The sequence below is a fragment of the Ranitomeya variabilis genome, chromosome 3 (genome assembly GCF_051348905.1).
Source record: "Ranitomeya variabilis isolate aRanVar5 chromosome 3, aRanVar5.hap1, whole genome shotgun sequence".
Classification (NCBI taxonomy): Eukaryota; Metazoa; Chordata; class Amphibia; order Anura; family Dendrobatidae; genus Ranitomeya; species Ranitomeya variabilis.
Genome location: NC_135234.1, coordinates 589,051,830 through 589,065,861, shown reverse-complemented (window position 1 = coordinate 589,065,861; position 14,032 = coordinate 589,051,830).

Genomic DNA, 14,032 nt, shown 5'->3' with positions numbered 1-14,032 from the left:
TTTGATTTCCTCAAGGGCCTTTTATTTGATGTTCCCTACAGCCCCTCATTTGATATTCCATCAGCCGCTCATTTGATGTCACTCATGTGCTCTCATGTGATGTCAGCCCCCATTTAGTTGGCAAATAAAAATTAAAAAGTAATCGCTGACACTGTGGCCACAGTTGCCAGTTCTATCTTGAGTAGCAGTAAGAGCTGCACAGTGCGATGCAGTAATGTCATGCAGTAATGTCATCATGCTTCCTGACATCCTCAGTGTGCTTCCAACAGGACACAGGCCTGAAATCTTGTTGTCTTGATGGAGTTAACGACAGAGTAGGTAGCTGATTAGAGCTTCACTGCTCCTGTATCGGGGCATCAATTGTATGTGCAACTTAAAGACGTATATGCAAGTGGATGTGGGGAGGTAATGATGGGAGGGACGAAGTTGGTGGGCAGTGTCAGTGACTCTCTGCCACTGCTTATCTATGTCCTGCACCTTGCCTGTCAGTATGCTGAATGCCTGCAGCTGGTGGAAGGTGCCAGGCGGATGCAGGCATTCAACAATGTCAGTTTTCATTTATTTTTTAACTGCACTCCCTCTCGGGGAAACAAGAGGTAGCACCCTAGGTTGGTGCTTACCCTGGGCACGCCTTGTCCAGGCCATGAGCTGAATTGATTGATACATAGTTTTGTGTGAAAATATTCAGTATAACATGTACTTTAATCCTTTAAATCTCTGCACTTTCTGTGATTTTCAGTCCAGTGAGTGGTCCTATCAGTGACTGACAGCTGTCTTTGTATAAGTGTACATACATCCTGTCAGTTACTGATAGGACTGCCCACTGGGCCAAAAATCCCGGCAAAAGTTTAAATGATTAAAACTCAGGTTATTTGGAATCTTTTCTCACAAAACAATATATCAATCTGCTTTGCTCCCTCACTCATAAAATGGTGAGTGCAGATTGGACTGCATTTTTTATGGTGATCCATTCCTTTTAATATGAAAAAGCTGACAGGTGAACTAAGTACAAAGCATTTAAGTTAACCAAGTTTGGCTGAGTTAAATCAAATGATGAGTCACTAGAACAACAGCATGGAGGATATTTATCCATTTATGTTGTACTTCTAAGAAATTGGAAGGCATTATATAAATAGCCTGAAAACATTTCTATCATACTCCTTCCCACACACTTCCTGGATTGTTTCTGCTACATTCATTCCATTCACCCCTGTTACTGACGTTTTGATGTCAGCAGATAATGGCAGTAAGCATGTTTCATCAACTTCTCAATATCAAGAAGTCAGAAGTATCACAGACCACTTCTATTAAGAAAACAGGAAGCTCATCATAATACCTGATAGGGTATTATATAGTACCATCATGTAGATTTCATACAAGGAGTCAAAAAACTGCTTGCTTATATACATTGCACTACTTCTCAGCAATGTATTCATTGGTAGCATAAACTCCTTAAAAGGTGTAGCAATTTTATTTCATACATACAATTCCAAAATATGTTTTCAAGTGTAAATTCCATAAATCAGATAAAGGAAATAAAGAAATGCAAATAAAAACATACATTGAAAGCAACCTTTATAGAATAGAATGGAAGGAAATAGATTTTTGAGGTTAAGAAACAAGTAATAAAGTGAACTATGCAGTGGCTACTCTAATTCAAGGTTACAATCCAGATAAATGAGATTTTAATAAAAAGGTAGATCACTACTTTGTAAAAGCCTTAACTTTTTGAAAGCTTTTTCTCACCTAGAAGGCAATGTCAGGCGCTTTATGTTTCTCAAATTTGGGGCAGCATGAATTCCAGCATGGCTTCATGACTGCAGCCAGGTTGTCACTGTAGAAACTTGCATGCTTCCTTGGTGCCGCCCTACTCACTGTGGTGACTGCATGGCTTCTCCTCGTGTCAGGCTTTATGCCTTTTGCAGCAGTCTTCAGCACTGCTGCATTTTCACGTTGTTTCTATTTGGCTTTAGGGGCGTAGCTGATGTCTGCAGAAATTTTACCCTGATGTGTCCTGCAGAGATTAGGTTCCCTAGCCTATAGGTGCCTATAGGGTCTATATTAGGCAGCTCCTCCCACCACCATTTTCCCAAACTTTGGTTCCTAGCCTCATAACACCTTATTTATGCATATTTCTGTATTCAGTCTCCCATTATCGACGCGGCCTGTTTACCTTCTCCATCCCTGACCCTGGCTCTGTACTGTAATGCCATGATTCCTGCCCCAAACTCAGACTGTCTGACTACACCTTTGTCTCACCTTCCTGTACCTCATACCCATGTCTCTGACACTCTGCTCAGCTGCTGCAACCCTTGAATAGCAGTCAGTCCCTCTGAGGGAACCACCAAAAGCTTCAGTTTCTGGTGGTCTCACAATTATGAAGACAGCAAGGAGAAATGCAGTGGCAGATTCCTTTCAAGCTACATGCTTACCTCTTTCCTTCAAATCAGACCAAAATAGCATTTATTGTCTCCCTGCTGTCTGGACAAGGCTTGGCCTTTGCAAACCCCATTTTGGAGGGTGGAGTTCCAGATATCCGTGATGTTGGGAGGTTTCTGGAAATTTTGCAATCAGCTTTGAAGGATTCAGGATGCACCTCCTCTACTGCTTCATCTGTTGTCTTGAAGGTAGAGCACGGATACCATGGCCCAGTATGCCTTACACTTCCGTACCTCAACGAAGCAGATGGCTTGGAATGAAGAAGCCCGGGTGGCAACCTTCTGGCAAGACCTGTCTGGTCATATTAAGAATGACTTGGCTGACAGAGACCTACCATCCTGGATGCCCTTATACAACTGACCACTAGGATAAATCTCTGCTTACATGAGCGAGCTCAGGAACAAGCTTCAGCTTCTCCTCATGCCAGAAGACCATACAGACTGGCTCCAAGCATCCAGTTCCCTTTTGCTACCACCAAGTCGCACCACCAACCACTGAGCTGATGCAGGTTGAGGGAGTCAAACTTTCTGCACAGAATCAAGGGTGAAGGTACAGAGAGAACGTTTGTATGTACTGTGGAGGCAAGGAACATTTTGTTTTCCAGTGCCATGTGAGACAAAACAGGAAACTCCAGCACCTTGGGTTGGCTGGAGAGAAGATCCTAGGTGAGGGACATTGATCTCCAAAGCTACTGACCGAAGTTACCTTGACATGGTAGGAGAGGCCCCTCTCTGCTGCTGCCCATATAGAGTTTGACCCCGATGGCAACTTCATTCATCTAGATCTGGTTGGTTGACTTCTTACACAATAGCTAGATCATCCCTTGACTTTTATCTCCATTGATGGGCAACTGCTGGCAGAACCTGTTCGATTCATCAAGCTGTCAGTCACACTGTAGATTAGAGTCCTGCAAACTGAGATTTCCTTTGTACTACTCAGATATATGAATTTTGTTTTCCTAGGCCTTCCATGACTGCATTTGCTTGCACCAGTTAATGACTGGTCCTGAGGTCAGGTACTTCATTGTGGTCCACACTGAGCTTCCAACTGCCTAATCAAGCATAGCGCATTGCCCGGCACCCCTGCATGGTATCTCATTCTCCCACCATGCAGTGTTGCTAGCTTACTCACGGTTCCAGGCTTGCTCCTGTTCCTGCCTCCTGCCTCTTCTGTGCACGCTGCACTGAGTTCCAGCAGCATACCTTGGATGTGTGTGTTCCACTGTTCTAAAAGGGGCAGCACGTGCACATGGTACATGCTCCCAGCAACTGCTGGGAGGCATTTAGCTAATGTGTGTCCACCTGCCAGATATCTCCCAGTCAATAGCTGGGAGACATCTTGTATAAAAGACACCCTCCACTATTGGGAGGGGCCTGAGCAACACCTGTAGTTCAAGTAGGTGGTTGGTGTGAATACAAATGGATGTTGCCAGGTCCCCATCCATATTTTGTTAGCATCCTGTATTCTTGTTAGTCCGCCATAGTTAGTTATTGTTTCCTGTGACCACTTTCCTGGCTTCATCCTCAAGGTCAGTGTGTCATCCAGAGCTTCAGGGGTTTTGCAATCTTCTACAGGCAATTTATCCCGCACCTCTCGCCACTATCCAAGCCTTAACCAAGAAGAGGGTCAATGCCAAAGACTAATCTGAGTTGGCCATGTTGGCAATCCAGCATTTGAAAGAGGCCTCTGCGATTGCTCCTGTGCTGCATCACCCTGATCTCAACAAGCAGTTTCTCTTGGAGGTGGATGCCACATCTATTAGTGCTGGGGCAGTGCTCCTGCAAGGAAATTCTTCAGGGAAGTCTGTCTCTTGCAGTTTTCTCCCCAAACTGTTTTCGCCAGCTGAGCGAAATTATATTATTGGGGATCGTGAGCTTCAGGGTATCAAGATGGCACCATCTAAATTAGGGTGCCAGCTCTCTGATAATAATGTACATTAACCATAAAAGTCTGATCTTCCTGCAGACCACCCAGAGGTTGATTGCACATCAAGCCAGATAGGTATTAATCTTTTTTTTATACAAAGAGAAGCTCGACTCCATGCTATTCACTAAAAATTTAACATTTTATTGAAACAATTTAAAAAAAAAGTGAATTTTTAAACATACAAACACAGACAAATTTTAGCAAGGTTAGAGGTGAAACAATGACAATAGAACCAGAGTAAATGGAGCAAGGGGACTGCATATGTAGAGTAAACCTTGGGTAAATGCCAGCAAAGTGATCAGTAAATGATACATACAGTAACCATCCTATAAGCAGTCAGGGTGAAAATGCACATGGTGATTATATTGCATATATCGTAAGGTATTTATTGCGGCGTTATGTGGACTGCAAGTGTATATTGGTACCAATGTTAGCATTAAATTAGATATTATTGCACATCCAACTCAACTCCCATACTAAGGAAAGAGGTTGACATGTAGTTATAAAGACTGAGAATTTTAGCAAAGGACGGCAAACATATAAGGGCATATGTCAAGTACGGCTATTACCCATTAGTATAGTTGGAGCAGCACCCCGGCCCTCTATCCCCAATGCACATTTTGCTTTGCAGTAGCTTCCTCAGGGGGCATGGCTTTACATTTTAAATGTCTCTCTACATATAACCGGTTCCTCCAATCAGCTGATTGGTCTGAACTATTCACGATGCAAGACTTTGCGCATGCGCACCAGCACCTGAAAGGTCCTGCAAATGCAAATCCACCCGTAAGTCTGGCTCAGTCACGTGGGTCAGCCGGCACCAGATGGAGAATATAGGAGGACACACAGTGCAGGACCCCAGGGGGAGGCGCACAGACGCTTGCATCGTGCACATGACACATGTGGATAAGTACGTGTGGACTATATGCATTATTGCAGAGATGATAATACATGGGACAAATACCTAATGCAATAGATTTGTAGAAGAGGTAACAGTTTCAACTTTACATTACATATTATATACAGATGGTATTAGAGTACATCAATGTGTGACTTTCACATCACCCTGGTGTTATGACCCCAGTGGACAGGGTCTCAGAGGAACGTGTAAGTCTGCAAGATACAAAAATCCAGCTCATAGGGCTATGGTAACTGGGTTGACCAAATAGCTACTCCTAACGCCAACACTAGAAGTAGCCGGGGATCATGCCTACGGTGATCGCTAGATGACTCGCGCCAGCCGGAGAATCTAACTACCCCTAGGAGAAGAAAACAAAGACCTCTCTTGCCTCCAGAGAAAGGGACCCCAAAGCAAGATACAAGCCCCCCACAAATAATAACGGTGAGGTAAGAGGAAATGACAAACACAGAAATGAACCAGGTTCAGCAAAGAGAGGCCAGCTTACTAATAGCAGAATATAGCAAGATAACTTATCTGGTCAACAAAAACCCTATAAAAATCCACGCTGGAGATTCAAGAACCCCCGAACCATCTAACGGTCCGGGGGGAGAACACCAGCCCCCTAGAGCTTCCAGCAAGGACAGGATACAGATAGGAACAAGCTGGACAAAAATACCAAACAAAACAAAAGCAAAAAGCAATGAAGCAGACTTAGCTTGAAAAACAGGAACCAGGATCAGAGGACAAGAGCACAACAGATTAGCTCTGATTTCAACGATGCCAGACATTGAACTGAAGGTCCAGGGAGCTTATATAGCAACGCCCCTGAACTAACAGCCCAGGTGAGGATATAGGAAAAGACAGACGCTCCAGAGTCAAATCACTAATGACCACTAGAGGGAGCAAAAAGCAAAATCACAACAGTACCCCCCCCTTAGTGAGGGGTCACCGAACCCTCACCACGACCACCAGGGCGATCAGGATGAGCGGCGTGAAAGGCGCAAACTAAATCGGCCGCATGAACATCAGAGGCGACCACCCAGGAATTATCTTCCTGACCATAGCCCTTCCACTTGACCAGGTACTGAAGCCTCCGCCTGGAGAGACGAGAATCCAAGATCTTCTCCACCACGTACTCCAACTCGCCCTCAACCAACACCGGAGCAGGAGGCTCAGCAGAAGGAACCACAGGCACAACGTACCGCCGCAACAAGGACCTATGAAACACGTTGTGGATAGCAAACGACACAGGAAGATCCAGGCGAAAGGATACAGGATTAAGAATTTCCAATATCTTGTAAGGACCAATAAAACGAGGTTTAAATTTGGGAGAGGAAACCTTCATAGGAACAAAGCGGGAAGAAAGCCACACCAAATCCCCAACACGTAGTCGGGGACCCACACCGCGGCGGCGGTTGGCAAAGCGCTGAGCCCTCTCCTGTGACAACTTCAAGTTGTCCACCACAAGATTCCAGATCCGCTGCAACCTATCCACCACAGAATCCACCCCAGGGCAGTCAGAAGGTTCCACATGACCCGAAGAAAAACGAGGGTGGAAACCAGAGTTGCAGAAAAACGGCGAAACCAAGGTGGCGGAACTAGCCCGATTATTAAGGGCAAACTCAGCTAACGGCAAGAAGGTCACCCAATCTTCCTGATCAGCAGAGACAAAACACCTCAAATAAGCCTCCAAAGTCTGATTAGTTCGCTCCGTCTGTCCATTAGTCTGAGGATGGAAAGCAGACGAAAACGACAAGTCAATGCCCATCCTACTACAAAAGGATCGCCAGAATCTGGAAACGAACTGGGATCCTCTGTCTGACACAATATTCTCAGGGATGCCGTGCAAACGAACCACGTTCTGGAAAAACACAGGAACCAGATCGGAAGAGGAAGGCAGTTTAGGCAAAGGAACCAAATGGACCATCTTGGAGAAGCGATCACATATTACCCAGATAACAGACATGCCCTGAGACACCGGAAGATCAGAAATGAAATCCATGGAGATATGTGTCCAAGGTCTCTTAGGGACAGGCAAGGGCAAGAGCAACCCGCTGGCACGAGAACAGCAAGGCTTAGCTCGAGCACAAGTCCCACAGGACTGTACAAATGACCGCACATCCCTAGACAAGGAAGGCCACCAAAAGGATCTGGCCACCAGATCTCTGGTGCCAAAAATTCCTGGGTGACCTGCCAACACCGAGGAATGAACCTCGGAAATGACTCTGCTGGTCCACTTATCAGGCACAAACAGTCTGTCAGGTGGACAAGAATCAGGCCTATCAGCCTGAAATCTCTGCAACACACGTCGCAGATCTGGAGAAATAGCTGACAAGATAATACCATCCTTAAGAATATCAACAGGTTCAGCGACTCCAGGAGCATCAGGCACAAAGCTCCTGGAAAGAGCATCGGCCTTCACATTCTTTGAACCTGGTAAATACGAGACAACAAAGTCAAAACGGGAGAAAAACAATGACCAGCGGGCCTGTCTAGGATTCAGGCGTTTAGCAGACTCGAGATACATCAGATTTTTGTGATCAGTCAAGACCACCACACGATGCTTAGCACCCTCGAGCCAATGACGCCACTCCTCAAATGCCCATTTCATGGCCAACAACTCCCGATTGCCCACATCATAATTTCGCTCCGCAGGCGAAAACTTCCTAGAGAAAAAGGCGCAAGGTCTCATAACAGAGCAACCAGGGCCTCTCTGCGACAAAACGGCCCCTGCTCCAATCTCTGAAGCATCCACCTCAAGTTGAAAGGGAAGCGAGACATCAGGCTGGCACAAAACAGGCGCCGAAGTAAACCGACGTTTCAACTCCTGGAAAGCCTCCACGGCAGCAGGAGCCCAATTAACCACATCGGAGCCCTTCTTGGTCATATCCGTCAAAGGTTTCACAATGCTAGAAAAGTTAGCGATAAAACGACGGTAGAAGTTAGCGAAACCCAAGAACTTCTGAAGACTCTTAACTGACGAGGGCTGAGTCCAATCAAGAATAGCTCGGACCTTGACTGGGTCCATCTCCACAGCAGAAGGGGAAAAAATGAACCCCAAAAAGGGAACCTTCTGTACACCAAAAAGACACTTTGAGCCCTTGACAAACAAAGAATTTTCACGCAAAATTTTAAAGACCATCCTGACCTGCTCCACATGCGAGTCCCAATTATCAGAAAAAAACAGAATATCATCCAGATAAACGATCAGAAATTTATCCAGATAGTTCCGGAAAATGTCATGCATAAAGGACTGAAAAACTGAAGGGGCATTAGAGAGCCCAAAAGGCATCACCAAGTACTCAAAATGACCTTCGGGCGTATTGAATGCGGTTTTCCATTCATCCTCTTGCTTAATGCGCACAAGGTTGTACGCACCACGAAGGTCTATCTTGGTAAACCACTTGGCACCTTTAATCCGGGCAAACAAGTCAGACAACAGCGGCAAAGGATACTGAAATTTGACAGTGATCTTATTTAAAAGCCGATAGTCAATACAAGGCCTCAAAGATCCGTCCTTTTTAGCCACAAAAAAGAATCCCGCACCAAGAGGGGAAGAAGACGGACGGATGTGTCCTTTCTCCAGAGACTCCTTGATATATGAACGCATAGCGGTATGTTCAGGTATCGACAGATTAAACAGTCTTCCCTTAGGAAATTTACTGCCTGGAATCAAATCTATTGCACAGTCACATTCCCTATGAGGAGGCAATGCACTGGACCTGGACTCGCTAAAGACATCCTGATAATCAGACAAGTACTCCGGAACTTCCGAAGGCGTAGAAGAAGCAATAGACACAGGCAGGGAATCCTCATGAATACCACGACAGCCCCAACTAGACACTGACATAGCCTTCCAGTCAAGGACTGGATTATGGGTCTGTAACCATGGCAGCCCCAAAACAACCAAATCATGCATTTTATGTAGAACGAGAAAACGTATCACCTCGCGGTGTTCAGGAGTCATGCACATGGTAACCTGTGTCCAATACTGCGGCTTATTTTCTGCCAATGGCGTAGCATCAATACCCCTAAGAGGGATAGGATTTTCTAATGGTTCAAGAATAAAACCACAGCGCTTAGCAAATGAGAGATCCATAAGACTCAGGGCAGCACCTGAATCTACAAACGCCATGACAGGATAAGATGACAGTGAGCAAATCAAAGTTACAGACAGAATAAACTTAGGATGCAAATTACCAATGGTGACAGGACTAACAACTAGGGTTGAGCGACTTTCATTTTTTTAAGATCGAGTCTGGTTTTGTGAAACCCGATTTAGTCCAGAGTCGAGTCGAGTGAAGTCGGCCGATTATCGCTAAAAGTCGGGGATCGACCGAAACACGAAACCCAATGCAAGTCAATGGGGAAGCATAGCCGGCAGTGAGTGGAGGCCAGGAAAACACCTACAGTGCACATTTTACTGCCAAAAACATCCATTCTTGTTTTCTGAAGCTTGTCAATCTTAATTAACTTTATAATAATAGTTGGGCACTGGAAATTGGGGGTCATTTGGCAAAAGTTGTGGGGGTAGGGCTGGTTAAAGGTTTTAGTGGGCCCAGGAAACATGGACTACGTCATGGCGGTGGAGCAGGGAGAGGTAAGTATTTCAACGTTGCAAGTGCTGTGATCCTGAGCAAGCAGGGGGGGCCCACTCGTTCGCATTGGCACTGGCACAGGGCCCCTCAAAGTACGGCGGTGTGTTTGCATGGCGGGGGCGCCTCCCACCAGCAGCGACACTTTTGCGTACTCTGAGTGGCCCTGTGCCAGTGACGTCGCCAACGAGTATGCCCCCCACCTGATGAAGGAACCTGCACTTTCATCTGCACCTTCCACTTTGTCCCTGTGTAAGGTGGTATAATATGCGGGAAGGGGAACCTTACTTTCAGCAGGGTCAGATTCTGGCTGTGTAGAGTACAAGGGGAATGTAGTGGTCTAGGTCAATGTACCAGCAGACTCATCTAGCAGTGGCTGGGCAATGGGCAGGATGATGAGGAAACAGATATAGGGCCAAAGAATAAAGTAGGCTAAATGCAGATCAAAATTGGTAACAGGACTAAACAGGCGGCATTGCTTTGTTCAGTGGAGTAGCAAACCCAAGAGCAGCAGACACTGTTTCAAGGGCCTAACCACACTAGTAGGCCAAATGCAGTTTAACATCTGATAGTATAGGTCGAAAGCCAGAATGTGGAAGCTCAGCTTTGTTCAGTTGAGGACAACACCAGGGAAGGGCAGACACCGTTAGTAGGCCCTAACCACCATTTTGTTTTTTAAAAAACACTTAATGAGAGCCAGAAGGTTGAAGCTCAGCTTTATTCAGTTGAGGGCAACACCAGGCAGGGGCAGACACCGTTAGTAGGCCGGAACCACCATTTTGTTTTTTAAAAAACACTTAATGAGAGCCAGAAGGTTGAAGCTCAGCTTTATTCAGTTGAGGGCAACACCAGGCAGGGGCAGACAACGTTAGTAGGCCGGAACCAGCAATGTGTTTAAAAACAGCAGTTAATCAGAGCCGGAAGGTAGAAGCTCAGCTTTATTCAGTTGAGGGCAACACCAGGGAGGGGCAGAAGCCGTTAGTAGGCCCTAACCACCATTTTGTTTTTTAAAAAACACTTAATGAGAGCCAGAAGGTTGAAGCTCAGCTTTATTCAGTTGAGGGCAACACCAGGCAGGGGCAGACAACGTTAGTAGGCCGGAACCACCATTTTGTTTTTTAAAAAACACTTAATGAGAGCCAGAAGGTTGAAGCTCAGCTTTATTCAGTTGAGGGCAACACCAGGCAGGGGCAGACACCGTTAGTAGGCCGGAACCACCATTTTGTTTAAAAACAGCAGTTAATCAGAGCCGGAAGGTAGAAGCTCAGCTTTATTCAGTTGAGGGCAACACCAGGGAGGGGCAGAAGCCGTTAGTAGGCCCTAACCACCATTTTGTTTTTTAAAAAACACTTAATGAGAGCCAGAAGGTTGAAGCTCAGCTTTATTCAGTTGAGGGCAACACCAGGCAGGGGCAGACACCGTTAGTAGGCCGGAACCAGCAATGTGTTTAAAAACAGCAGTTAATCAGAGCCGGAAGGTAGAAGCTCAGCTTTATTCAGTTGAGGGCAACACCAGGGAGGGGCAGAAGCCGTTAGTAGGCCCTAACCACCATTTTGTTTTTTAAAAAACACTTAATGAGAGCCAGAAGGTTGAAGCTCAGCTTTATTCAGTTGAGGGCAACACCAGGCAGGGGCAGACACCGTTAGTAGGCCGGAACCAGCAATGTGTTTAAAAACAGCAGTTAATCAGAGCCGGAAGGTAGAAGCTCAGCTTTATTCAGTTGAGGGCAACACCAGGGAGGGGCAGAAGCCGTTAGTAGGCCCTAACCACCATTTTGTTTTTTAAAAAACACTTAATGAGAGCCAGAAGGTTGAAGCTCAGCTTTATTCAGTTGAGGGCAACACCAGGCAGGGGCAGACACCGTTAGTAGGCCGGAACCAGCAATGTGTTTAAAAACAGCAGTTAATCAGAGCCGGAAGGTAGAAGCTCAGCTTTATTCAGTTGAGGGCAACACCAGGGAGGGGCAGAAGCCGTTAGTAGGCCCTAACCACCATTTTGTTTTTTAAAAAACACTTAATGAGAGCCAGAAGGTTGAAGCTCAGCTTTATTCAGTTGAGGGCAACACCAGGCAGGGGCAGACACCGTTAGTAGGCCGGAACCAGCAATGTGTTTAAAAACAGCAGTTAATCAGAGCCGGAAGGTAGAAGCTCAGCTTTATTCAGTTGAGGGCAACACCAGGGAGGGGCAGAAGCCGTTAGTAGGCCCTAACCACCATTTTGTTTTTTAAAAAACACTTAATGAGAGCCAGAAGGTTGAAGCTCAGCTTTATTCAGTTGAGGGCAACACCAGGCAGGGGCAGACACCGTTAGTAGGCCGGAACCAGCAATGTGTTTAAAAACAGCAGTTAATCAGAGCCGGAAGGTAGAAGCTCAGCTTTATTCAGTTGAGGGCAACACCAGGGAGGGGCAGAAGCCGTTAGTAGGCCCTAACCACCATTTTGTTTTTTAAAAAACACTTAATGAGAGCCAGAAGGTTGAAGCTCAGCTTTATTCAGTTGAGGGCAACACCAGGCAGGGGCAGACACCGTTAGTAGGCCGGAACCACCATTTTGTTTTTTAAAAAACACTTAATGAGAGCCAGAAGGTTGAAGCTCAGCTTTATTCAGTTGAGGGCAACACCAGGCAGGGGCAGACACCATTAGTAGGCCGGAACCACCATTTTGTTTTTTAAAAAACACTTAATGAGAGCCAGAAGGTTGAAGCTCAGCTTTATTCAGTTGAGGGCAACACCAGGCAGGGGCAGACACCGTTAGTAGGCCGGAACCACCATTTTGTTTAAAAACAGCAGTTAATCAGAGCCGGAAGGTAGAAGCTCAGCTTTATTCAGTTGAGGGCAACACCAGGGAGGGGCAGAAGCCGTTAGTAGGCCCTAACCACCATTTTGTTTTTTAAAAAACACTTAATGAGAGCCAGAAGGTTGAAGCTCAGCTTTATTCAGTTGAGGGCAACACCAGGCAGGGGCAGACACCGTTAGTAGGCCGGAACCAGCAATGTGTTTAAAAACAGCAGTTAATCAGAGCCGGAAGGTAGAAGCTCAGCTTTATTCAGTTGAGGGCAACACCAGGGAGGGGCAGAAGCCGTTAGTAGGCCCTAACCACCATTTTGTTTTTTAAAAAACACTTAATGAGAGCCAGAAGGTTGAAGCTCAGCTTTATTCAGTTGAGGGCAACACCAGGCAGGGGCAGACACCGTTAGTAGGCCGGAACCAGCAACGTGTTTAAAAACAGCAGTTAATCAGAGCCGTAAGGTAGAAGCTCAGCTTTATTCAGTTGAGGGCAACACCAGGGAGGGGCAGAAGCCGTTAGTAGGCCCTATCCACCATTTTGTTTTTTAAAAAACACTGAATGAGAGCCAGAAGGTTGAAGCTCAGCTTTATTCAGTTGAGGGCAACACCAGGCAGGGGCAGACACCGTTAGTAGGCCGGAACCAGCAATGTGTTTAAAAACAGCAGTTAATCAGAGCCGGAAGGTAGAAGCTCAGCTTTATTCAGTTGAGGGCAACACCAGGGAGGGGCAGAAGCCGTTAGTAGGCCCTAACCACCATTTTGTTTTTTAAAAAACACTTAATGAGAGCCAGAAGGTTGAAGCTCAGCTTTATTCAGTTGAGGGCAACACCAGGCAGGGGCAGACACCGTTAGTAGGCCGGAACCACCATTTTGTTTTTTAAAAAACACTTAATGAGAGCCAGAAGGTTGAAGCTCAGCTTTATTCAGTTGAGGGCAACACCAGGCAGGGGCAGACAACGTTAGTAGGCCGGAACCAGCAATGTGTTTAAAAACAGCAGTTAATCAGAGCCGGAAGGTAGAAGCTCAGCTTTATTCAGTTGAGGGCAACACCAGGGAGGGGCAGAAGCCGTTAGTAGGCCCTAACCACCATTTTGTTTTTTAAAAAACACTTAATGAGAGCCAGAAGGTTGAAGCTCAGCTTTATTCAGTTGAGGGCAACACCAGGCAGGGGCAGACAACGTTAGTAGGCCGGAACCACCATTTTGTTTTTTAAAAAACACTTAATGAGAGCCAGAAGGTTGAAGCTCAGCTTTATTCAGTTGAGGGCAACACCAGGCAGGGGCAGACACCGTTAGTAGGCCGGAACCACCATTTTGTTTAAAAACAGCAGTTAATCAGAGCCGGAAGGTAGAAGCTCAGCTTTATTCAGTTGAGGGCAACACCAGGGAGG